This window comes from Eptatretus burgeri, chromosome 10 (genome assembly GCF_056783735.1).
Source record: "Eptatretus burgeri isolate ZD-2024b chromosome 10, Ebu_testis_v1, whole genome shotgun sequence".
Classification (NCBI taxonomy): domain Eukaryota; kingdom Metazoa; phylum Chordata; class Myxini; order Myxiniformes; family Myxinidae; genus Eptatretus; species Eptatretus burgeri.
The window spans coordinates 19,129,285-19,154,517 of record NC_140970.1 but is presented as its reverse complement, the minus strand read 5'-3'; the positions used below and the strand labels follow the sequence as shown (position 1 = coordinate 19,154,517).

Sequence of the window (25,233 nt, the reverse complement as noted above, 5' to 3'; positions counted from 1 at the left end):
TATTTTGCTCCATCCAGTTTCCTTTCTATCCTGACAATTGCCTCAGACCCTGCTAATGAGAAGCATCCCCATAACATGATGCTGCCACCACCATGCTGCAGAGTAGAGATGGTGTTTTTTGGGTGATGTGCTGTGTTGGGTTTGTTCCAAACATAACATTTTGCATTTCGGCCAAAAAGTTCCATCTTGGTTTCTTCAGACCACAAAACTTTTTGACACATGGCTTTAGAATCTCCAGAATGTTTATTTGCATACCTCAAACAGGACTCAAGGTGGGCTTTTTTGAATATTGGCTTCCTTCTTGCCACCCTACCAGGCAGGCCAGACTTGTAGAGTACTTGGGATATTGTTGTCACATGCACACAGTGACCAGTCTTTACCATAAAGACATGTAGCTCTTTCGAAGTTGCCATTGGCCTCTTGGTGTCCTCTCTGATCAGTCTCCTCCTTACTTGGTCATCCAGTTTGGAGGGTGGCCTGATCTAGGCAGGGTCTTGTTGGTACCATATGCCTTCCACTTCTTAATGACTGTCATGACTGTGCTCCAAGTGATATTCAAGGCCTTTGAAATATTTTTATACACATCCCCTGATCTGTGCCTTTCCACAACTTTATCCAAGAGGTCTTTTGAAATCTCCTTTGTTCACATGGTTGAGTCTTTGCTGTGAAACGCACTACCCTGTAGAGGAAACCAACAGGAATGGCTGACTTTATTCTGAAATAATTGAATCATTACATTTTAACACAGGTGGATGCCAATTAACTTGGATGTGATTTTGAAGGTGATTGGTTACATCTGAGCTAATTTACAATTGCTGTTATAAGAGGGGAATATTCTAGTTTTGTATCCAACCAAGATATTCTAGTTGTCTTCCCAGTTGGGATGGCGTGATCTTTCTGGCAAAGACTGGTCACTTATCCAACCAAGATATTGTAGTTTTTAATTAATTTTCTGAAATTTGTAGAATTTCTTTTTCACTTGGAAGTTGTGGGTTACAATGTGTAAATAAAGGTGGGAAAATTCTAATTTAATGCAATTTAATTCCAACCTATAAACTATAAAGTAACAAAAGGTGAAAATTTTGAAAGGGGGTGTTGACTTTCTATAGGCACTGCAATATACAGAAATCCAAGTTATATATGAACTGCAATCACATAATCTAGTCAGCTAATATCAGTTGGTCCATGAGCCAGTAGGGTTGGTCAGCATCATCTGGAGGGAATAATTCTCATAGTGATTTTTGGCAAGGTATATAACCCCAGAGTTAGAAAATATGTGATAGCATTGCATTGATGATAGCTTTTTGTGTGTTATCACCCTGTTTGTATGTCTACCCTTAAATAAGCTTTTGTGCAAAATGGCCAGTACAAGGTAAGACATCCTACTTCAACTTAACAACATTTTTTCTATCAGTCAAACATTAACATTGAAATTTGTCTCACCTTTTGCTAGAATCATTTGCTTCTCAACAAAAAGTGCTAACATGCCGAGTTTGAAAGGTATGTCATTGGTGACCCTTATATATCAGTGTCGAATTCCTGTGTGATAAATCATACCGCCTTTAGAAAAGTACTTGTCTATCATTTACTGTGGAATGTAAATAAAAGTTGTGGAACAATATAATTACATGGATGTTTAGCAAATTTATTAAGAAATCCAAAAATCTAAATTTCTTTTTTGTATGTTGTATATTAAGATCAGTATAGCAGACAATGTTGCCCCACCCCCAAATGAAAAAAATACCTAATTTGGACAGATTTATGTAGTTTAGTCAATGTCATAATATTTGTTGTTAATGTTATCCTGTTGTTAATGAAGGATACTTTCCAAGAATCAAACAAAGGTAAATGATAGCATGTTCATGAACAAGGTTAATGTTTTTTTCCCTGGAATTTCTTAAAAAATACAGAATTTCAGGGATTTAGATACTCAAAAATGCACATATGAAGGTATCAAACACCCGTATTACACAATATAAACCAATAAGACAGTATCAGGATAGTTAATCATGTGCAATCTGATGAATGAGTCAAAGGTGAAAATGAAACACAATCTTCTGTTGTCGGGCATAAAATTTCAGAATAGAAATACAAATTATTACCTCGGCCATTACCTAGGCCCAATGTGTTGCTGATAAACATATTGTCTTATGAGCCAAAGACGGGTCCTTTATAGTTTCTAAGACATCTCTGATCATATGCACTGATTGTAAGTGATATAAAATGTTCAAGATGAACTTAAAAATCATAATCATTATCCAGTTCTTCAATATCCTCATATAAACTTTCCCCATCATCTGACTCAAAGATGGATATGTTCTGCAATGTATCAGCACTGGACTATCAATCCCTGTAATTGCAAACACTTAATGCTCGGCTAGTTTTAACACCTATTTTGAAAAGCAAATAACATGAGCTACGTGCCTAACAATTTTCAAGAAAATATAGCCTATAATAAGAGAGAAGCATTAGTTTTAATTAGAATGTCTTCTTCTGTCTTACACCGGTTTCAGAAAAGTTTATTTTGGGATGGGGTTACTAAACGGCTTATAACACACAAAAGGCTACCACCAATGCAATGCTATCACATAGTTTCTGACTGCAGAGATGTATGCCCTGCCAAAAATTTCAATGAGCGTTATTCCCCTCCGATGGTACCGGTGACCAAAAATTACTGGGTCTGGCTCATGGCCTAAGTGTCGGAGGTAGATTATGGTGATTTCAGAGCCAGTGAATTTCACGTAATCAGCATGCACAACTCATATCTGAGTGATTGTTTTGGGGACCATGAGTTCGCTTTGGCAAACACGCAAGTGGGAACAATGCAGCAACACAACTTTCTGAGACTGATCATTTGCTATCTAATCCAACCCCAACCCTCTCATATGTAACCACTCCTGGACACTGTGTCTTTCTCATCTGAAAAGTTGCAGAAATTTATTGAAACCCTTAACTCTAATTCTGCAACAAGCACAGATGGCATCAGAGCATGTGTCCTAAAAACCTGCTCTGCTGCTCTTGTTCTCTTTCTGGTCTGTTCATCCTATCATTTTTCTTCGGTAATCTTCCATCTGCTTCAAAGCCAGTCAACATCAATGCATTACATAAACATAATGCAAAAACAGATCCCCTTAATTACAGACCATTAAGCTGACTTCGAATCATCAGCAAGATCATATTATCCATCATCGCAGTTGACATCAAATTCTTCCTTTCCTGCAATGGCCTGATTTCAGACCTTCATTTCAGATTAAAACCCAATCACTCTACCATGGACATGCTGCTTCTGCTCTCCCAACAATAGATGGAGGCCCTTAATCTCAGAAATAAGACCAGGGCCATCTCTCGGAAAATATCTGGAGCATTCGATACAGTGTGGCACCCTGCATTGCTCTCCACCTCTTTGCCTTGATGACATCCAATGTCACCTCCGCACGTGGCTTACAGACTTCCTCTTCTCTCATAACCAACACATGGATTTCAATGAGATCCTCTCATCTTGTGCCGTCAAGGCTGGAGTGCCTTAATGCAGTGTGTTGGACTCAATAATTATAGTCCTAATCTTCATCAACGATTTTTCTGACTGTAAATTCCTCTTTATCTCTCTGCTGATGATGCCACACTCTGCCATGACATACCTCATCCTTCAGATATACTGACAATGGCCTCTTCCCTCTCTACAGACCTTGATAGAATGAAAAGCTGGTACAACACTTGAAATAACAAGGAAATTTGACTCAGGAGGAGCCAATTCAGCCGATATAATGTTTGTAATAGAATATGCATTTCAATCCTGACAAATCTCACATTCACCTGGTCTCTCCTAAAATAATGTTTGGCTAGCCCTCCCATATACTTCCTTAGCAATCCTCTTGAATAAGTTGAGTCACTCAAACATTTGGGCCTCACCATCAGCCATGATCTTTCTTGAGCAAATCACATATCTAAGTTGACCTCCAAAGCCAGTCACTGATGAGGCATTGTTCATTGTGCAGCCTTTTCTTGTCACATCTGAAATTTTATTGACCAACAAGGCCTTCAGCCACAGCTTGATGGAATACTGCTCTCGCTTCTGTGGTGGCACTCCTCCCTCATACCTTGTTCAGGTTGATGCCAAGGAAACCAAGGCCTTCACAATCATTAGAATCTCGAACATCCTGTTATGGAGGTGAGTCTCTGGGCCGATCACTTTCACATCGCAGAGAGGTTTTTGGTCTCTGCAACCTCCTTTCTGGTCTTCCACCCTCTGTCCTTTTCATGCTCAGTGCCCTCTCCCCCCACTCCCCACTCCCCCACCCCCCCCCCTTCCTCAGCATTCAGCAGGGCATACGCACACTGACAGTAACCCCCTTCCGGTGAACCTCCAAAAATCCAGACTCACTGCTTACCTCCACTCATTCATTCCTCTGTTTTTTCAACACCTGTAGAACCAACATCCTAAGTCTTTTCCATCTCATTCTTCCCTCTAGGGGTTCAAAGCAGCTGTCCACCACCATCTCAGGTCATCCCTGTCCACAACAACGATTTTTTCTACTCCCATTAACCATCCCCTAACCCACGTGTTTCCGGGTTTCCAGTTTATCCTTCCATGTCTGATTGAGAGTTTGTGGCTGCATCCATCTTGTACATCCCATGTCCTCCACTTGCTCTCCTCATTCTTCCCCACAGCCATTATTTCTCCAAATCTCCCGCCATTTTCACCCTCAAGCATGATGTCAGTGTTTCCTCCACCCCCTCCTCATTCTTTATCCTGTTTGCTTTGATCTATTACATCCTGGTTCATTCTGCATTCTCGCTCTACCACAAGCCTCAGCAATATTTTAAATGAGAGAGTTCATAGAACGCCTTACTCCGTGCAGTCTTGAGAAACAAGGATGTGGGTGGGGTCTGCGAACAGGAAAATTTAATTGATCACTAGACGACTCATGAACCCGTTGTGACAGCGGTTGATGAAAAAAAAAAAACACAAAATTTTAATATTATTTAGTGGTCAAACTTTCACTTGAAGAAAATTTGAGCATTTACCTCAGGAATCATCGTTCGGCCAACCGGTTTCTTGAGGTGTATCAACACATTCTCCATGGTTTGTCCTTGCGCTTTATAGATCATCATACCAAAACTTGACTGAATCGGGAATTGATTTTTTAATAATTTTTTTCGTTGCCCGATCTGAACGAAAGTTGATACTGCACACCGCAGGCGAATGGTCAGTGAGGTGGCCCCAAAAATTTTGCGCTATCGTGTACCATTTTGCCTGTATTTCGGAAACATTCATACATATACATATATGTATATGTATATATGTATATATGTATATATGTATATATATATATATATATATATATATATATATATATATATATATATATATATATATATATATATATATATATATATATATATATATATATATATATACAGTTCTGGAAAAAAATAAGAAACCACTGCAAAATTATCAGTTTTTCTGGTTTTACTATTTATAGGTATATATGTATATATGTGTTTGAGTAAAATGAACATTTTTGTTTTATTCTATAAACTACTGATAACATTTCTCCCAAATTCCAAGTAAAAAAATATTGTCATTTAGAGCATTTATTTGCAGAAAATGACAACTGGTCAAAATACCAAAAAGATTCAGTGTTTTCAGACCTCAAATAATACAAACAAAACAAGTTCACATCTTATATATTATTTCCGAGTTTGTGGTTTCGTGTCGCGCTATCTTCGACTTTGTTCTGCGCTCGAGTAACGTGATATTCGGCTTACATTATCTCAAAGACCATATGAGGTGCATGGCACAAAAAAAGTAAATAAAATGGTTCTGAAACAGTGAAATCGTGCCAAAAACGGTTACTGCATTTGGCTTTGTGTCCTACAGGACTTCGCACAGTGGTTACTTCGCTTAGGCAATGGGCAATTGCGCTACAACCATCCCGATATTCCCCACTGCATTCAGATTCCACCTGATTGTGAAGTTGTCAAGGAACATTTGGAAACTGAAGTGTTCATCAACCTACAAAACCCTCGACTTCTGTCAAACACTGTCATCCTGACACCCACAAATCAGTATGCCCTTAGAATGAATGATGACATCACACACAAATTACCAGGCACTATCAAAGTATACTTAAGTGCAGACCAAGTCATTTGCGAAGATCCACAAGAGGCTGAGCAATATCCTTTAGAATTTCTTAACTCCATTACCCCAACTGGCATGCCTCCGCACAGACTACTCTTGAAGCCTGTTGTCATTATCATGCCCTTACATAACCTAGATATAAAAAGAGGGTTATGTAATGGTACACGACTGATTGTTAGGAATCTCCACACCCATGTTCTAGATGCCGAGATCCTAACTGGGGCAAACAAAGGTGACTATGTGTTGATACCACAAATCAAACTGGCCCCATCAGATGTGAACTTGCCATTCATTCTTGAAAGAACACAGTTTCCAGTAAGAGTCAGCTACTGCATGACTATAAACAAAGCGCAAGGCCAAACCTTTGATAAAGTTGGGTTATATCTTCCACAGCCGGTGTTCAGCCACGGGCAGTTATGTGTTGCCTTCTCATGATCACGTCGGTTCTCGGACATGATGGTGCAAATTATACCAACTACAAAACAAGGGTTCCACAATGACAATGCTATAACCCAAAACATTGTGTATCAAGAAGTACTTTGAACATTGTATTCCACTTACTGCATAAAAGTAAAATTACGACTGATACTCTGCATCAGTTCCTTTCTCAAACACACCCACCCTAACATGTCGCGCAGAGCGCGGGTTATGCTAGTTCATTTTTAAACAACACAATACTAATGTTTTAACTGAGGAAGAGTTCAGAAATCAATCTTTTGTGGAATAACCCTGATTTTCAATCACAGCTTTCATGCGTCTTGGCATGCTCTCCACCAGTCTTTCACATTGCTGTTGGGTGACTTTATGCCACTCCTGGCGCAAAATTCAAGCAGCTCGGCTTTGGTTGATGGCTTGTGACCATCCATCTTCCTCTTGATCACATTCCAGAGGTTTTCAATGGGGTTCAGGTCTGGAGATTGGGCTGGCCATGACAGGGTCTTGATCTGATGGTCCTCCATCCACACCTTGATTGACCTGGCTGTGTCGCATGGAGTATTGTTCTGCTGGAAAAACCAATCCTCAGAGTTGGGGAACATTGTCAGAGCAGAAGGAAGCAAGTGTTCTTCCAGGACAACCTTGTACGTGGCTTGATTCATGAGTCCTTCACAAAGACAAATCTGCCCGATTCCAGCCTTGCTGAAGCACCCCCAGATCATCACCGATCCTCCACCAAATTTCACAGTGGGTGCGAGACACTGTGGCTTTAGGCCTCTCCACGTCTCCGTCTAACCATTAGATGACCAGGTGTTGGGCAAAGTTGAAAATTGGACTCATCAGAGAAGATGACCTTACTCGAGTCCTCTACGGTCCAATCCTTATGGTCTTTTGCAAACCTCAGCCTGGCTCTTCTTTGCTTCTCATTGATGAAGGGCTTTTTTCTAGCTTTGCATGACTTCAGCCCTGCCCCTAGAAGCCTGTTTTGAACCGTCCTCACCGTGCACTTCACCCCAACTGCCGTTTGCCATTCTTTTTGGAGGTCACTTGATGTCATCCTACGGTTGTTGAGTGACATTCGAATGAGTTGGCGGTCATCTCGGTCAGTGGAAAGTCGTTTTCGCCCTCTGCAAGTCTGTAGCTTTGTTGTCCCCAATGTCTGCTGCTTGACCTTGTTCTTATGAACCGCCGTCTTTGAAATTTTAAGGATGGAAGCAACGTGACGCTCACTGTATCCCCCTGCCAGTAAAGCCAGAATTGAACCCTTCTTTTCCTCACTCAAAACTTTTCCTTTCAACTCTTTTGGCATTGTCAATAGTTTTTTTTTTTATTACAATTACTTTTGAGGTACTACGAGCACTGTTTTTGCCAATCCAGCTGGTCCTATTGCAAGAGGATAGTGATGACCACAGCAGTGGTTTTTATACTTTTCCTTGTTAAATAAGATTTGGTTCAGGTGATCACCTAATCAGTACCTTACTAAGTAGAATGAGGTGTGCCTGTGTTGGAATTCAACAGACACTGGAATGGAATGGCTGCCATACATGCAGAGATGCTGATTTAAATTTTTTTTGGAGTGGTCTCTTATTTTTTTCCAGAGCTGTATATATAGTGTGTCCCAAAAAAAATATACAACTTTTAAAATGCTTCGTTTGATCCTAAAAAAAGCAATAATTTTGTCACTAATGCTTCATTTCTTGTTGCAGAGAGCCTGAAGTTTATTTTGATACCAAGCAAGCACCAGAAAAATGCCAAGACTGATCATACAACAACGGACGAAAATTATTGAACTTTGTCACCAGACGAAAAGTGTCATACAGGTGCAACGTCGTTACTCGAGACATTTCGATATCTACTTGCGCCATGCACCAAACTTTCGGACAATTAAGTGCACCATCGCAAAGTTTACCAATGTGGGAACCATCTGTGACCTTCACAAGGGTCACAGTGGTCGGAAGAGGACATGTCGTAGTGAAGAAAATGTGGAAATGGTGAGACAGGCGGTCGTTCAGAGTCCAAAAAAATCGATTTGACGACTTTCTGCCGAGACAAACATTCATAAGAGCACCGTTCAGAGGATCCTTCGCCAAGACATTCATGCCTTTCCATACAACATTCAAACGGAAACGGTGCTTACTGATCAACAGAAACGCAAACGACGAGACTTTACAAATTGGTTCTCAGGAAAGTTGGAGGAAGATGCAGACTTCCTCAAAAAACTTCACATGACGGACGAATGCCATGCTCACTTGTCCGGGGAGGTAAACAAGCAAAACTTTCGGTACTGGGGAACTGAAAATCCTGGTAATGCATCAACTGAACTGATGCCTCGATCTGTTCTCAAAGTCACCATGTGGGTGGCGGTTGGTTGGTATGGGATAATTGGTCCATACTTGCACGGTAAACCAGAGGAACTATCATGAAATGATTCAGGAATTCTATCTGCCTGAGCTACGTACTCAGACCCATAGGAGAAACAACCTGATCCAGATGAGAACCCAGTGGTTCCAGCAGGATAGGATGGGGCACCGCCCCATGCAGCTCGGGAAACAAGGAGTTTTCTCAACCAACATTTTGAGGGCCGCTTTATCTCCCTCTATGAAGACGTTGAGTGGCCACCGTATTCCCCTGACCTTACGAATCCAGACTTCTTCTCGTGGGGGTATCTCAAGGACAGGATTTATGGAAACCCTAGGCCTCAGACTCTTGATCGGCTGAAGGAAAACATCCAACGAGAAATCCAGAACATTCCTCAGGAAACGTTTCCCAAAGTGATGGAGAACATGACAACGTGTTTGCAGGCAGTGATCGGACAACGTGGAGCCTACGTCGAACATGTGGTCTTAAAGAAAACGACGATTCTATATCAAAATTTAAATTTTGGTGGCAATTTTGACATTGGTACAATAAACTTTAACCTTTCAGCTTTCGCCATATATCTTTTTTTTTTAAATATATGTTGTGACCATCCTCTTTGCAGATGAAAAGTTGTATATTTTTTTGGGACACCCTGCATATATATATATATATATATATATATATATATATATATATATATATATATATATATATATATATATGTATATATATATAAATAAATAAAAGATGAGAGTTTTAGTAATATTTAGATGATGATGTAAAATGCCGTAATATTTTTTTCAAGTATTGCGAAATGGAAGGGTTTTGAAAGTGTCAAAAAGGTGATTTGTGTTCTTCAGTGTTCACATATATAATTAAATTGAAATAAAATAAAAATTTTGAAAGTTGTAGAAAAATATTTAGACGTTAACTGCATTGATGCAGTGTCTTTTGTACCACCTTATTTAACACGTTACAGTAGTTTTTCATGCCTGTTGTTTGTGTCCTTTATGACATCCTTAGAAACAGTTTCCTGTTTGAAATGATTTTCAATTTTGTTTGACTGCCAGACAGGCAGAGAGTGTAAAAAAGAAAATCGCACCCATGTCCAAAGGAAGAGGTTCAGTTTGGCATTTTTAATATGAAATAGGCAAAGCTGAGAAATTTGCAAAACCCATTAGAATTACCCTTTAGGACAATTTATAATTACCCTTTAAGACCATTTATAATTACCCTTTAGGACCATTTATAATTACCCTTTAGGACAATTTACAATTACCCTTTAGGACAATTTAGAATTTCCCTTAAGGAGCATTTATAACTACTGTTTCAAATCTAAGGGCAATGCAAAGTTGGATCACTGGCGAGATTGCACAGTTACGTTTTGTAGCATGCGTCAAACTGTTACTTATTAAATGAAGAATGAAGGTAAAACTTGCCTAACTAAATCGATATCGGTCGCGGAACTCACACTCCGAATATTCACGGATTAGATCAACATATTTGCGGAATTTCCTTTCAACGTTCGTTCAACAGATGTCGAATAAAGCTGGGTTGTCTGCCATTTCAAATTGGACAAACCTACGTCCATGCCGTGACGTCCAAGCGTCACGAACCACGGATAAGGCATATCCAGTCCAGTGTAGATTGGCTAAAGTTATCCAGAAAAATCACTAATTTATCGAGCAGAGAAAGTTATCCAGACTTTGAGCAATGGAACCTATCCAATGGATAAATTTTATCCCTCGGATCAGTGATGTATCTATTTGATTGTGCTTATCCGTAGACAACCGGGCCCTGGTGATTATAAAATATAGGAGTTGCTCAACTTTCCATTTTTGGGGTTTTTTTTATAAATCAACAAATCTCATCGATTTAGTGATCCTGGTGAGTCTTTCCCCTCAAGGAAAGTTTTCCCCTCCATGAAGCATGAGACCGAGAGGGAAATGTACAAGGTGTCATCATGGCACTCAAGGTAAGGTTTTTCTGAAGCCAGAAAATGATTATACACCATGAACTCCATCATTTGATCAAATTTGTTTTCCTTCGCAATTCCCACGCGAATACAATGCTCTCTCGTTCTGCAGCAATTTATCAGGCGTGAACAAGAAACTGGCATTCTCCTTCCATTAGCTTTTGATCGTCCTGAATTTGTACTTTTCATTAAATGTAACATTTGGAACACACATTTCCCGTGTGTATTTGGTTTGTAAAAGCAAATTAAGCCGCCAATGGAGTTCATTTAACTTGGAAGGTTAGCTCCAAATGCTTTAGACACGATCAAATTTACAATGAGAGTAACAAGTGGCTGGTAAATCACTGTATGTTACTTGTATACAGCTAAAACAATTGTTTGGCTGTGTATGGAAAAGCATTTTTTGTGGAACCTCATAGAATTTGCTTGTCTGACGCTCCCAGCTAAGTACTGAGCACTTATTAGGAGTGTGTTTGCATACCAGGTTAAAATCCCATGTACTGTGTTGATTTAACCGTTGTGAATTAATGTCCCTCTAATTCATGTCAGAGTGCAATGATGTCTTCTTAAAGTCCAAGTGTTCTATTAACCTCTTAACCAACCTACTTGTCTTACTGACCTCCTCGGTTATGGTCTCTCTCTATCTCGCTCCCAACCCCCCACCACCCTGTCGCCCCTCTCATACCCCTCTCTTTCAGAGCTGCTAAACAAATCTTCACTGGCCTTCCTTCTTACTTTTTCTTCTTCTGTCCTTAATTACTCCCTCCAATTGTGATTTTAATTCCACTGACATGGTCAGTGGTCTCCTGAGGAGAAGCTATGGCTGTGAACCATACTTTCTTCTTTCTTACAGGCATTCCATTCTGCACCAGTGGAAGGACTGCCATGGTTGAATCGCTTTGAGAGACTCCCAACATCAGTCCCCACCAGCAGTTGTTGGTGGGTAATTTTTAATTGCAGCCAGCCATGCATGCTGTTTTCTTCACATGGCCTTGGGCCCTATCTCCTTGATGGGCACCACTGCTGACACTCAGGGAGATGTATTAAGAAGGTAAGTGCTCACAGGGCTTTCGTTTCACTGGTGTTCATGCTAACTCACTTCACAGCTCACCTAACACTCAATATCACATTATGGGATATGCACAGAGCAAAGCCCCCATTATTGAACTTGTACGGGAAAGGCTGTGGAAACCTTTATTTGTCAAACACCCAAAACAAATCCACAGCCTGTCACGCTACTGTATTAGCCATCTGTGTCAAGAGGCAGGATGTTCACAAGAGCCCACATAAACAAAGCAAGAAAGTTTACTTGAAGCAAAAACAGAACCTTTAGTAATGGTCCATCTTTAAAAGGCCTTGTCCACATCCTGTATTTTAGTGTATTCAATAATTCCCTTTACACTCCCAAAATTACCACAGGGAACTTGTTCGTTTATACAACTGTGGGATCCCTGGCACCAGGCATGAAGTCGACTCATGTGCCACTTGTACTTATCATAAGCAGCCCACAGGCAGAAATCCTATTTGTTGAGCAAATGTATATCTTATCAGAATTCAATTACATACTTGGTCTGTGCGTGACATCATTGCTGAGGTGTGCAACACTATTGATACACTGCTGTCCCCATAAATTAGTGCAGTTTCTGCACAAGCAAAAAAAAAAAAGAAGAGCCTTCAAAAGAATTGTATTCAAAATGCAGGCTCATAGTATGGCAAGATGACAAATGTCAAAAAGGTAATATGCTGACAACCGGTGGAGGAAACAAGCAAGACAATGAACAAACGGGGGGGGGGGGAGGAAAGCGAGGAGGGGAGCAACACAATAACCTGCAAGGAAGGGTGAATGGAGTAAAAGGGATCACCTTTCACTGGGACCCATTGCATCAAACTTCAGGTTGTCAAACTTCAGTAGGAATGGAGATGACATGAAATGGTGGTATTCTGCCAACTTGAAGCCTTCAAGGTAAGAGTGGGATTGAACAGCCTCAGTAAGGTGTTTCCACAAACAGGAGGGAAGAAGAACAAAAGAGTGGAGGTGGACGGTGAGCAATGACATCGCGAGAGTTGGCAGCACTCAAAGCCGGGTTTGCACCTGCTATTGCAGTTTTGCACCTGCACCTCTGTTGCAGTTCTGCTATCGACGTGCATCTCGGAGATCGGAAGAGCATACATAGCTCACTAAGCAATACCAAAATTAAAACACTGTGTGTAGGGCAGGCGTCAAAGAGAGACATTCACCATCCACGGGTCCTGAGAAATTAGTCGTAGTATTAGTCACTCTCAGCTAATTTATCACTCTTGCTCATTATTTTGATTAACACAACTAACAAGATGAAAAAAGAGACAGGGACCTTTTCAACTTGGTGAACTTAATATGACAACAGTTTTGAGCCCTAAATAATATGCTTTGTGTCAAAAAACAAACAAACACTTTCTCCAAGGTCTGGGATGATGGGCTATGTGAGATTGTGGAAGTGTAGTCATGATGGGATTAATGGAAGAACACCTACATCATCCTTGAATTGCTTGGAAGTGTCAGAGGATGACCTCTTCCAGTGGCTGACAATGCAAATAGATGGATTGATTCATTTTGCTGTCCTTCTGGAGTGATAGGGAAAGACTTATTTCAGGGTTGAAAGACATCTTCCATTCGTCAGACCAGAATCTAATCAATTTCAAATCAAGACAAATGCTGCCTGCCTGCCAGTGGAATGGGGCACAACACAGCATAATATAAAGACATTGGCAAAAAAGGAAGAGGATTTTTTTAGAGCATCAGAGATGTCATTTATTGATTGTTTGCGGCTTATAATGTTTAGAAGCAAGGGAGGAGAGATGACGTTCTCAACCCCAGCTACTTGCCAAGTGATGGTGACGAATTATGAGACATTGGTAGTGAAAGTGCCCTGGGACCACTGGCAACGTGGAGAGTAGCACAATGGGCCCATCCATAAGAGCCTTGAAATACTCATGGAACTGCAACAGTAGCTGTACGATCCCGTAGCATGAATGAACGAGACGTTGGGTCTTTGACAACCTGAAATTTGATGCAATGGGGCCCAGCGAAAGAGTCCTGAGAACGTCAGCGGTTAGAAAAACAGTGCAATAAAACCACAGGCTGGTAAAGAGAGAGACACGGAAAATCTGTTGAACACAGCAACCACTCCAAACCATGGATGCCAGATGAACACTCACCAAAGAAGATGTGCATGACTACTCTCCTCTCTATTGTACTGCTGTGACTTCCTCACTGCTAAACCTGACCAGTCTCCCTGGACCTCCAACTCAAAGGCTCCTTTCCCAGTTTATCTCCAACTCCAGTGGTTTGTCATTATCATAGACATGCAAGTTGGAAATACGAGTAGCAATATCATGTCATGCGAACCTTCATTACTGGGAAAGAAGCAATAGCTTCTTCTAATGTTGACTGACCAGGATGTATTCTAAATCAATGGTCAGAGTTGAGGTGATTTGACAAAAAAGGAAAACTGACATTGGCAGCAAATGAAGGATTCCATGACTGCTTATAATTGTAAGTTTGTGAATGGGAGAAATGTTAGCGGTCTTTGAGGCAGGCAGGAGGTAGCCAAAGGTCAGCATGCAGCACACAGAGAAGCAAGAGCAGCAGAGCAGGATTTGAGAACATAGGCACTGTTGCCATCTGGACTCGTCACTGATGCAGAGTCAACACAGAAACAAAATATTTCTACTGTCTGCATATAATGGAGGGGGAGAATATACGAGACACAGACTTGACAATTGCTACTAGGACGTTGAGGAAGGAGAGGAGTTGGAGTTTTGTGGCTTCCCTATGGGTGGACATGCAGCACTTGTTGTGAGCCGTATGTAGTTACCCAAGGTTCCTCTCAATCGTGTGAGCCTTCCATTTTGAGAAATCAAGCTGCTAAACCACAACTGTCACCCCACAGGATGGACGTACCAGGATGGAGAGGTTAGCTGCAGATGAGATGGCGTAATTACCCTGTGCACAAAAAAATTGTAGACTTTGAAAGTATTCCCAGGTGAAATCAATATCAGATGCTGTGAAGATGGAAGCACGATCCTTTAGTGAGGACAGAATGCAGTCCATACCAGTTGGCCTGTACAAATTGCCAAATTCTGTGGCATAGACTTTGCTCCCGAACAATAGCCAAAAAGGTAATTGCTTGAGAAAACCCATGGTCAGTCGAGCCAAGAGGACATAGGAAGAAGGAGAGATTGGATTGAAAGTTCATTATTACTTGGTGCAAAATGAAGGATGTACCATTAATCGAGATGCAGGTTGGAAAGCTACTTTTAGAAAGGCACCGTTGTGTCTTTAATTTTCGTGAACTCATACGGGCAGATGGGATAGCTTTCCAAACAATGGTGCACTTGCACTTAACAACTTACCTGTGAAGCATCAGAATGACAGACTAACACCAGCTAGACTGAGTTTAGCACACTATCTATGCATTACCTAGCCATCCCAAAGTACGATATATCAAATCAATCTCATTAATGTTTACAGATCTTAATGTAAACCCCTTTTGAAGGTGTACATTTGGGATTGCCTTGCTGTCATGGCTGCTACCTAAAAACACTGATAAGGCCAATCCAAATAAATATTGCCTGCTGATTGAAAGTGTTGCTTTCTCTTTTTTCACAACAATGGATCAATTAATCGTTGGGAACGGATTTGTATCCTTACATCAACCAATCAAAAACTCAACTTCCCCGCAAACTCACTATCAAGAATTCTAATGAGCAATGCAACTACATATAAAGTGCCTTGGTCAGATCACTCAAACAATACAAAAAAAAAAATTCAATTGACATATGATGGGTAAATTACTTTGCGCATAAGTTGCCTGCAGTCTCTTGATAATCCTTAGCTAAACTTTCCCACAATTCACAGATCTATTTGACATAAAACCTTCTGGACACAGTGGATTAGCACTCATTAAGCACTCCTGAAAAGCTAAACACTTTGCCTTTTGGTGGAGTGGGTGCAGTTATTCTTACCTGCAGCTCTCTCGTGGGTTTCTCGACTTCACTTTCCATTATTCTATTTGCACCTATCAAGCGCTCCTGAGACTCATTTGGAGGAAATGCTTCCTGGTGAGGAGCCATTTATTTCAAATGACAGGAACTTTACAGCCAGGCACAAAGATGGGTCTGTATGAAAACAGAAATACGTGAGAATTAATCTGAAAAGAACCCATATTGACAAATTTGTTTTCTCCATCTTGCTTATGATTGTGATTGGTGACTGCGATTGACAAATAATTATTGTTCATCAATGTTGATGTCACATTAAGCCTCGATGAAAACAAGTTTCATATCACGAGCAAACCGTGTCAGATAAAGGCGACAGCATATTGCAACTACATCTAAAATACAACATATTCCTCTTTCAAACACATTAGTCACTGCTCAATCTGCTTCAACCTTATGATATATCTGAACCAGGATCATCACCAGAGTAATTCACAAATATGTTGTCATGTTCAGCGATGACAGCATTTTGAAACATACCAAGAGCGGAAATCTTAAATACGAGCTTGGACACCCAATTTGGTCGAGCAAAAGCCATTATTTTAATCTCCCAAATTGTTTAGTCAAATGGAAGACCAAACACTGCATTGGAGTCATCAGAAAGAACCCGAGCCGCAACTCCACCACCCTTAAACCGACCCAGGTGCAACCAATTGAGCCTTACAGTAAACGTTCTGCAAGAATTAACTTCTGAGACAGATATATAAAGAAAAAGAGAAATAAAGAGCAAAAAAGATGAAAGAAACAAAAAAGCAAGAATTAGAATGAATGAAAATAATTGTGAAAAAATTAGAAAGAACAAAGATTATAATTAGATTGGAAAGAATTAGAATTCGAAAAATAGGGGCAATACCCGTGGGTGCTCATCTGATAGAATAATGATACTGAGGAGGAAGTCAATGAGGGACATAATCAACAAAATGTACCAAGAACCAATGTTATAGCAAATGCATGTTTTTTGTGGGGGGGGGCCTGGGGGGCTGGGGGGGGTAGGAGCTCCCCAACCCCCGTATGCACCCTGAGACCCCGATTTTTTATTTTTATGTTGTGAACAAACTTCGGTACATCACGGGTGATGAAGGTTGTGGTCAAGTTTCATCAAAATTGTGTTTGCAGTTTCAGAGAAGAAAGCAAATACATATTTTTTGGGGAAACCCCCATAAACCCCTGAGGGCCCGATTTTTTTTTTTAATGGTGTGAACAAGCTTTGGTACATCACAGGTGATGAAGGTTGTGGTCAAGTTTCATCAAAATTGTGTTTGCAGTTTCGGAGAAGAAAGCAAATACATATTTTGTTGGGCAACCCCCCCTCCCCCAAAAGCAATTGGAGCCATGGGGGGGGTCAATGACGACTTTACATCTCTCCTGCCAGGGTTTAAGGACCCTAGCCCGTTGCCCCCCCAACCCCCGCTCTCCCCCTCCTCCACAATCCAACGCATTTCAGTTGTTGACCACTATGGTGCCGAGGCAGCAGACTGAAGATCCAGATGTCCTTAGTGGACGTCCTTCATGACTGAAGGATTCATTACCTCTACTTGTTTGTTTTATACAGCTCCTCCTCCAAGTGGATGTCCTTAGTAGGTAGGGACCATGAACCATCTCAATCTTGGTTCACTTGTAGTCCACTGCAACAAACGCTGACCCAGCACCCAGATCCAGTCCACAGGATCTGCACAACTGGCGTAGCAGGCAAGACCATCTGCCTGGAAGAGTGGGGGGCACGGTGCTCACTGGGATTGTCAGGCCAGCGGTGTGTAGCATGCAAGGAGCCAGCAGTTAACCACGTATGGCTAGGCCAACTCAGGTCAGGAGTCTGAGGTTGCCGGCGGAATGCCCATCGCCGACCCCAACAGACTCCCCTGAGAGGGCCATGCCGCATGCATTGAGTCACAAGCACTGTGGAGAAAATCTGAGGGAGGGGAGTAGGACCCATGTCAATGTGGTACCCCCTTCTGAAACAGGGCGGCAGTACCGCATGACTTGTACAAGGAACCCGTCCCCACGAACCCAGCCGTACCATGGATCAGTCACTGCATGCAGTCGACCAGTCTATGGGAAGCAGGCTGCCGCTCGAGGCACCACGTGACTCATTGTTGGCTTCAGCCAGTCTGAAGTCACCACGAGCACTACCGGTATGTCAAAAAGGCTAGACCCTGATTTATTTTAATCCATCACAGGTGATGAAGGTTGTGGTCAAGATTAATCAGAACTGTGTGTGTAGTTTCTGAGAAGAAAGTAAATACCTCTTTTGGGGGCAACCCCCCCCATAAACTCCTCAGACACCAATTTTTTTTTCTTCATCAATCAATTATTGTGCACTGCTCCCACCCAATTCCATCTCCATATGCTGCATGGCAAGTCAGTATCATTTGTACGCATTTACCCACATAAACTATCATTTGCACATATTTATCTCAGAAGTACACCGCTCCCTCCAAATTCCTTCTCCATGTGCTGCACAGCGGCATCGCCGGGTGCCGAAGTCGCCCAGGCAATGTCACGTGCTGGAGGATTTGTTATTCATTTATTTGGCATGGGGACAGTGCACTTAAATGTACCCTCTACTTGTTTGTTGTACACCGCTCCTCCTCCAATTCCATATCCAGGCGATGCATGCGTCATTGCCGGGAACCAAAGGAAGGGAGTACTCAGTTTTTACTCGGATTGTTTGCTTGTTTGTCTGGGTGACATCTCAGCCATCCTATGAACTAAGAAGCTGAAACTTGGGGACAAAAGTGAAGATGTGCTTTGGCAAAAGTTATTTTTTTAATTTTATGATTAATCAATTCATTGATTCATTACTTAATTATTATCGATTTGTTATTTATTTATTTGTTTTCTTTTTCATCTGGGCAATATCTCAGGCACCTTTTGAACAAAGAAGCTAATATTTGGACACAACAGTGAACAAGTGATTTGGCGATAAAGGGTATTTTCGATTTATAGGTTAATTAATTCATCGATAAGTTATTCATTTTTCGATGAATTACTTAATTTTCAAAAAGTTACAGGTTCAGATGAAATAGTCATGGTTTTGGTATGCTATTAGCCAATTGATGAAGAAATTAATAATTTTACAATTATTATTTACTTATTTTAATTAAGCAATGAATCCTTAAATCAATCAATTATTGTACACTGCTCCCTTCCAATTCTGTCTCCATGTGCTGCATGGCAGCATTGCCAGGTGCCGAAGGCAACGCTGGCAATGTTGCTTGCTGGAAGATTTGTTATTTTATTTATTTGGCATGGGAGCAGTGTACTTTGAATGTACCTCTCCTTGTTTTTGTACTGTTTCCTTTGCTTTAACCCAATTTAGGCTGGGCTTTTTCGATCTCTCTCTCCATCGAGTGCAGCCTGTGGCTGCTGGTTGCATCATTGGTTGGGACGCGGCTATGCCGCTGATGCAGTGTCCCCCTTACCAGTTCACTGGTGCTCATTTTGCCGACCTCGGAAGGATGACAGGCTGATCAATCTCCTGGTGTATTTTAATTCAGTTGCCAACGGGGCTTGAACTCAGGACCCTAGGATCCCAAGCCGCCGCCCTAACCACGAAGCCAACACCAGGCTCGGCTTTTTCGATGTTAACATTTCGATGTTTTTCGATGTTAATCTTTTTAACAGTATGCTCATATTATTGAATCAGCGATACAATGTTTAGTTTTTTAAATTATATAATTATTAATTAAGCAAGTACGCTAATTTTATGCATGTTTTCAAGTTTTATTTGCATAAATTCGGTTTCAAAAGATGCGCAAGTCTTCAAATTAAAAAAAGTCCTGAAACAGTATTTATCAATTATTGGGGGGTTACAGAGAAATCGTGAAATTCCTACATGGGGTGGGGGGGGATGTAATTTGACAACTCCCCCAGCCTTTATGAAGGTTTTCAGCTCCTTCATAAAGGGGGTTAAGTGAAGGTTTTCAGCTCCCCTCCACTCTCCTTTCCACAAGTTTTGTATTTACTTTTTTGTCATGATGATGAAGCTATTATGAAAGAAACAGTACTGTCCAAAAATGGTGTTAGTATGAAACTGTGAAATTACACAGCCTCCAGCCTTCAGGCAGGCAGGCTGCAGCCTTTTCCCTCTCTTTGGACATTGGAAAAAAAAACTACAAGCTGGTCAAACACTTGGAATATTTGGAATATGTTTTTTAATCCTGACAAATATCACACTCTCACGATGTCCAACATCTTCCCCACAATCTCTCAGAAAGGACCGTCAAGCAACCACCCCTTCCACCCTTCCTACCCCCAATCTACTTTCTTAACAATCCTCTTAAGGAAGTTCAGTCACTCAAACTCCTGGGTGTCACTATCAAACAAGATCCTTCTTGAGCAAACCACATTTCAAAGTTGGCCTTCAAAGCCAGTCACCAACTGTGCATCCTCCATCGCACAAAGTCCTTCCTTTGCACACCCAAATTTCTATCTACCTACATGGCCTTCATTTCCAGGTTGGTGGAGTACTGCTTTCCCCTCAAGGCTGACTCCCTTGCCTCACTCTTTGCTGGAAACCAAGGCCCTCAAGCAATGAATCTGAGTCCATGGGTCTATCACTTTTACATCACAGACAGATTTGTGGTCTTTGTCTTCCACTGATTCTTTTCTGGTCTTGCACCCTCTGCTCTTTCCATGTTTTGTACCCTCCTGCTATCGACAGGGCACGTGCAATCCACCAGGAACCCACAACTGCTGAAACTCCCAAAATCCAGGATCATTGCATGCCTGCACTCATTCATTCCTCTTTTTTCCTGCTTGTGGAACCAACTTCCACATTCTCTTAAATCTCATTCTTCCCTCCAGATCTTCAAGATGGCTGTTCACCATCATCTCAGATCATCCACAATTAAAAACCATGATCTTTTATACCCTCGTTAACCCTGCCCCCCTTTACCCCCAAGCCTTCCTCCTTCCAAATTTAGAGTGTTTCCTTTCTGAACGTTTCTTTCTGCATCCATCTTGTCTATCCCATGCATCCTCCTTTACCCTCATTCCTCCCCACAACCCACTGTTTTGTCCAAGTCTTCCTCTATTTTGTCCTTCAACTCAGCTGTTGGTGTTTCCCCCACCCTCTCTGTACTGTTCCTTTTGTCCTATGGCATCCTGTTCCATTCAGAAAATTTTGGCCAAATTGGCCTCTGTAGACATTTTGGCCTATGTTTACCTCAAAATGAATAGGTGGTTAAATTAATTGATCTCATGTTCAAATTTCAAGTCAATCAGATGAAAATTGAGGATTTTAGAAGCTTGGACTTTGTTGACATTTTGGTCTATTTTGACCTCAAAATTAATAGGTAGTTGAGTTCACCGACCTCATATGCAAATGGTCTTGAAATTTCAAGTCAATCGGATGAAAATTGAGGATTTCAGAAAATTTGGCCCAAATTGGCCTTTTGGCCAAGGTTGATCTTGAAATGAAAGATGGTTGAATTCAACGACCTGATATGCAAATGTTCTTCAAATGTCAAGTCAATCAGTTGAAAACTGACCGTTTTAGAAACAATTTTAAAATTTGGCCTATTTTGGGTTGACCTTATGCACTATGTTGACCTTTTCACCTATGATAACCTCAAAAGTAATAGATGGTTGAAATCAATGACCTGATATGCAAATCTTGCTCAAATTTCAAGTCAATTGGATGAGATTTGAGGATTTTAGAAAATTTGGTTCAAATTGGCCTATTGGCCGAAAGTAGACATTTTTGGTTTACCGAATTTTACGAAACTTCAATGCGGGACCGTCGCAGGGTGGGTGACATTAATCTCTGAAAATTTCAGGACGATCGGTTGAGCGGTTTGGGCTGGAGGCGAGCAGACAGACAAACAAACAAACAAACAAACACACAAACAAACAAACAGAGGCGATCAACATAATTATCCCCAAAAAAATTTTTTGCCAAGTAATAACAAGAAGACATCATGCAGAACACGATACTTGCAAAATCCAAAAAACAAATTAAACCTCAAAAATAATTGGTGGTTGAATTAAATGACCAAATGTGCAACTCCTCTTCAAATTTCAAGTGAATCGGATGAAGATTGACAATTTTAGAAATTTGGCCTATGTTGACCTTTTGGCCTATGCGGACCTCAAAAATATTTGATGGTTGAATTCAATGATTTGATAAAAAAAAAAAATCCTCTTCAAATTTCAAGTCAATGGGATGAAAATTGAGGATTTTAGAAATACCTCCTTAGTTGTGGACCTTTTGGTCCATGTTGATCTCAAAAAGTATAATTGGCTTGTTGAATTCAGTGACCTGAAATATAAATCCTCTTCAAATTTCAAGTCAATCCGATGAAAATTAAGAAATTTAGAAATCTCACCAAAGTTGCTGACCTTTGGCCTTTGTTGACCTTTTCACCTCAAAAACAATAGGCTTCTTCCTTATGACAAACTCGACCACGTGGTTAGGTTTCGTGAAGGTGCGTTGAAAATTTTGACCTGAACTACAAATATATCGTACAGACAATTTCGTGAAACGAATGTTTCCACGTAAACAAGCATCCGAGTCATGTCGAAAGAAATCAAGCGTACACATGAAGTACTGGCAACGAAGCGATCAGGTCGTGAAAACACAGTTGTTCTGTACCATGTTTGTTCGGTTAATCTCCACGTTTTCAGATGTATTTCTTTATATGGGAATATTTTTCTCGGTCCTTTCGAATTCTCACCCAACATTTTCCAAAGTATACGTATGTCTAGAAATTGCACATTTCCCCAGAGCTCGGCATTTCCATGTGAGTATAATTGCATTATACTTATGTTCTGACAGAAAAAAATGCTTCGTCTCGCCAAGAAAGTCTCAGGCTGTGCAATTGCACAGACTCTTTAAGGTCTTAGCATTTTACTCTAGATTTGCCTTTATTCTGACTCGAGACTCGCGCTGTGGCTCAGGTATTGAATGGGCTCACTGGAGGCAAAACCGAGTGAGCGTTCACCTGCTGATCATCTCTCCATTTGCGGGACTCTACTCGTACTTCATTTGGAATCCAAAGAAACATCATCACGATCCATGTTCTTTCCCACGCTCGGGAAATAAAATGCTTTCAAAAGGAAATTGTCACTGTTTAAGGGCCTGGGGCACCAGATGGGTTCATGGTTGCAGTATGGATTACCTGTGCTGGAGTCATTCCCTCACTCCTCATGCAAGAAAGTATGGTACGAGTCAGTTTGATGAAGTGATATAATCCCTAAGCGCACACACACACCTCGACTCGCACCCACCCTAAACCCACCACCCACAGCCCATATTTCATTCTCACCTTCTCAACACTCCCCCGTGCAGCCAGCGAGTGCTTGCGCGGGTGGTATTGGGTCCCGAGGCACTCGAGGTGCGTTAAATGTGCAGAGCCCCGCGATCCACATGCTATCCGTGCATGAACTCATGGACAAGAGGTAAGACTACCCTGGGCTCCGTTCCCACCGTGACTCTTCAAACAGGTTAGTGCAGCGCATGTTCTCAGCTCTATATTGAACACAGCAAAAAAAATGTAAATATACTATCACTGATAAAGAAAATGACAGCATTCATCAAACATTCAGCCAGACACAAGTTTTGTAATCTTGTCCTCTTGCTGAACATTTCCGTGATTTGTGTGACCCTTCAAAGTCTGTATCTTCTCGGTGGTCTTTCCAACGAGTGGGCAATCCCAATCAGTGCGGCTCCTTTTGTGCCAAAAATTGTCCACTTGCTGGAGGACATTCTTCCTTTGTATTTGTTAAACTTCAGATGTAGATGAGAAAATGTATTGATGTACACCTTAGTCATCTTAGCCACATTCTTGAAGTATAACCGAGCTGGAGAAGCTCCCAATATATTCCACTTGTGAAATCTCTTTATAACTTAAGACATCTCAAGGATGATCTTAGACTTACATCATTCTGCTTTTCAAATTTGTTACATTCATAACAGTGATGTCTTTTCTCTGACTATACATGGATGTGATTTATAAGTACATCAATGGGGCAATGGACAAACCAGCACAGTTTTTTGGTATTTGAACCCGAGACGCCAACACCTTGAGGAATTATTTTATTGCTATTTTAATATTAATATCAATAACCGGGCACAGTGGCGTGCGCCTGTATTCCGGCAACTCGGAGGCTTGGGTTGGAGGATCGCTTGAGGACGGGAGCTCTGTGCTGGGCCGTGCTATGAGAGGGTGTAGGGCAGCCCGGAATCATGGCGAAACCCAATCCTTATCCCTGTGTCGTAAGAGGCGACCAGGTTTGCGTCAGGAAGGGCATCCGGCTAAAAACCTCTGCCAAATCAGTATGCGGATCATAACGGATGATCCGCTGTGGCGACCCCTAACGGGAGCAGCCGAAAGAAGAAGAAGATTAATATTAATATCAATGTTATTATTATTATTATGGTCATACTCTGAACTCAATTTTATCCGAAGACATTGATCCTATGACTAATATTGATTATACAATACTCCCTTTTTCTGAATAATCATTTTTAACTTTAAGTTGTTTTTTCCCCCATAACCTTCACATCGCTTGAAGTCCATGACACCATGAATATTCCACATTAACGCCATGAATATTCCAAAACGTCAACAAGACAAGGTCTGCAATTCTGTTTTTACATCTCCCCAATGATACTGAACAACTAGCTTCAAGTACCCTTGATCAATTTCCTCCACTTATGTCTCAAATCCCCAAAACTGTTCTCTTCTGTTCACTGTTTAATCGTCGTGAACTTCAAGGAAATATCTCCTTTATTTGATCCATTTCTGTCATCTTAATATCATTGGTGTAAGCCTGGAACTTCTAACACACTTTTCTCCGAACATATTCCGTTCATAATTCCGAAATCTTCACATTATGTGTTCCATGTATTTACGCACGTGAGAGCAGATTCAAAAAATCGAATATCATAATCATAATCATAATATTAATAGAATCATAATATAATGGGCGTAAGCCTGGAACTTCTAACACACTTTTCTCTGAACATATTCTGTTCATACTTTCGAAATCTTCACATTATGCGTTTCATGTATTTACGAAGGTGATAGCGGATTCAAAAAAATCTAATATAGATAGAATTTTCAAAGAGGGAATCGATGACGTCACAATCAGCAGCGTTTGGCGCAAACAGACGGCCGGGTCCCAGACGACGTGCTTTACTTAACTGAGTCCATGAGTTCAAGACGTTTATTCAACTCAGCATTTACGACTTTTCTCCTGACATGTTAATCTGTTGATGGAGGTAATATAGAAACGATGAATATGTCAAATCGTTCGTGTTACTCATTGAGCACTTTGTGTC

General features: G+C 41.0%; 2 protein-coding genes across 3 annotated transcripts in view; one reads left to right on the top strand and one right to left on the bottom strand.

Moving 5' to 3' along the window:
- The window catches only part of GXYLT1 (glucoside xylosyltransferase 1), a 130,004-nt gene that overhangs the window by 66,652 nt on the left and 38,119 nt on the right, over positions 1–25,233 (bottom strand). The window contains exons 2-5 of one of the 2 annotated variants that reach the window (XM_085897308.1): positions 23,216–23,418; positions 15,915–16,067; positions 12,773–12,866; positions 6,505–6,617 (exon numbers count right to left, since the gene is read on the bottom strand). The gene's annotated coding sequence lies outside the window, so the exon portion shown is untranslated. The remainder of the gene's footprint in view (positions 1–6,504; positions 6,618–12,772; positions 12,867–15,914; positions 16,068–23,215; positions 23,419–25,233) is intronic. The other variant, XM_085897307.1, reaches the window with a different exon arrangement.
- The window catches only part of LOC147018034 (oxytocin receptor-like), a 90,575-nt gene continuing 88,609 nt past the window's right edge, over positions 23,268–25,233 (top strand). The window contains exon 1 of the mRNA XM_085897309.1: positions 23,268–23,393. The gene's annotated coding sequence lies outside the window, so the exon portion shown is untranslated. The remainder of the gene's footprint in view (positions 23,394–25,233) is intronic.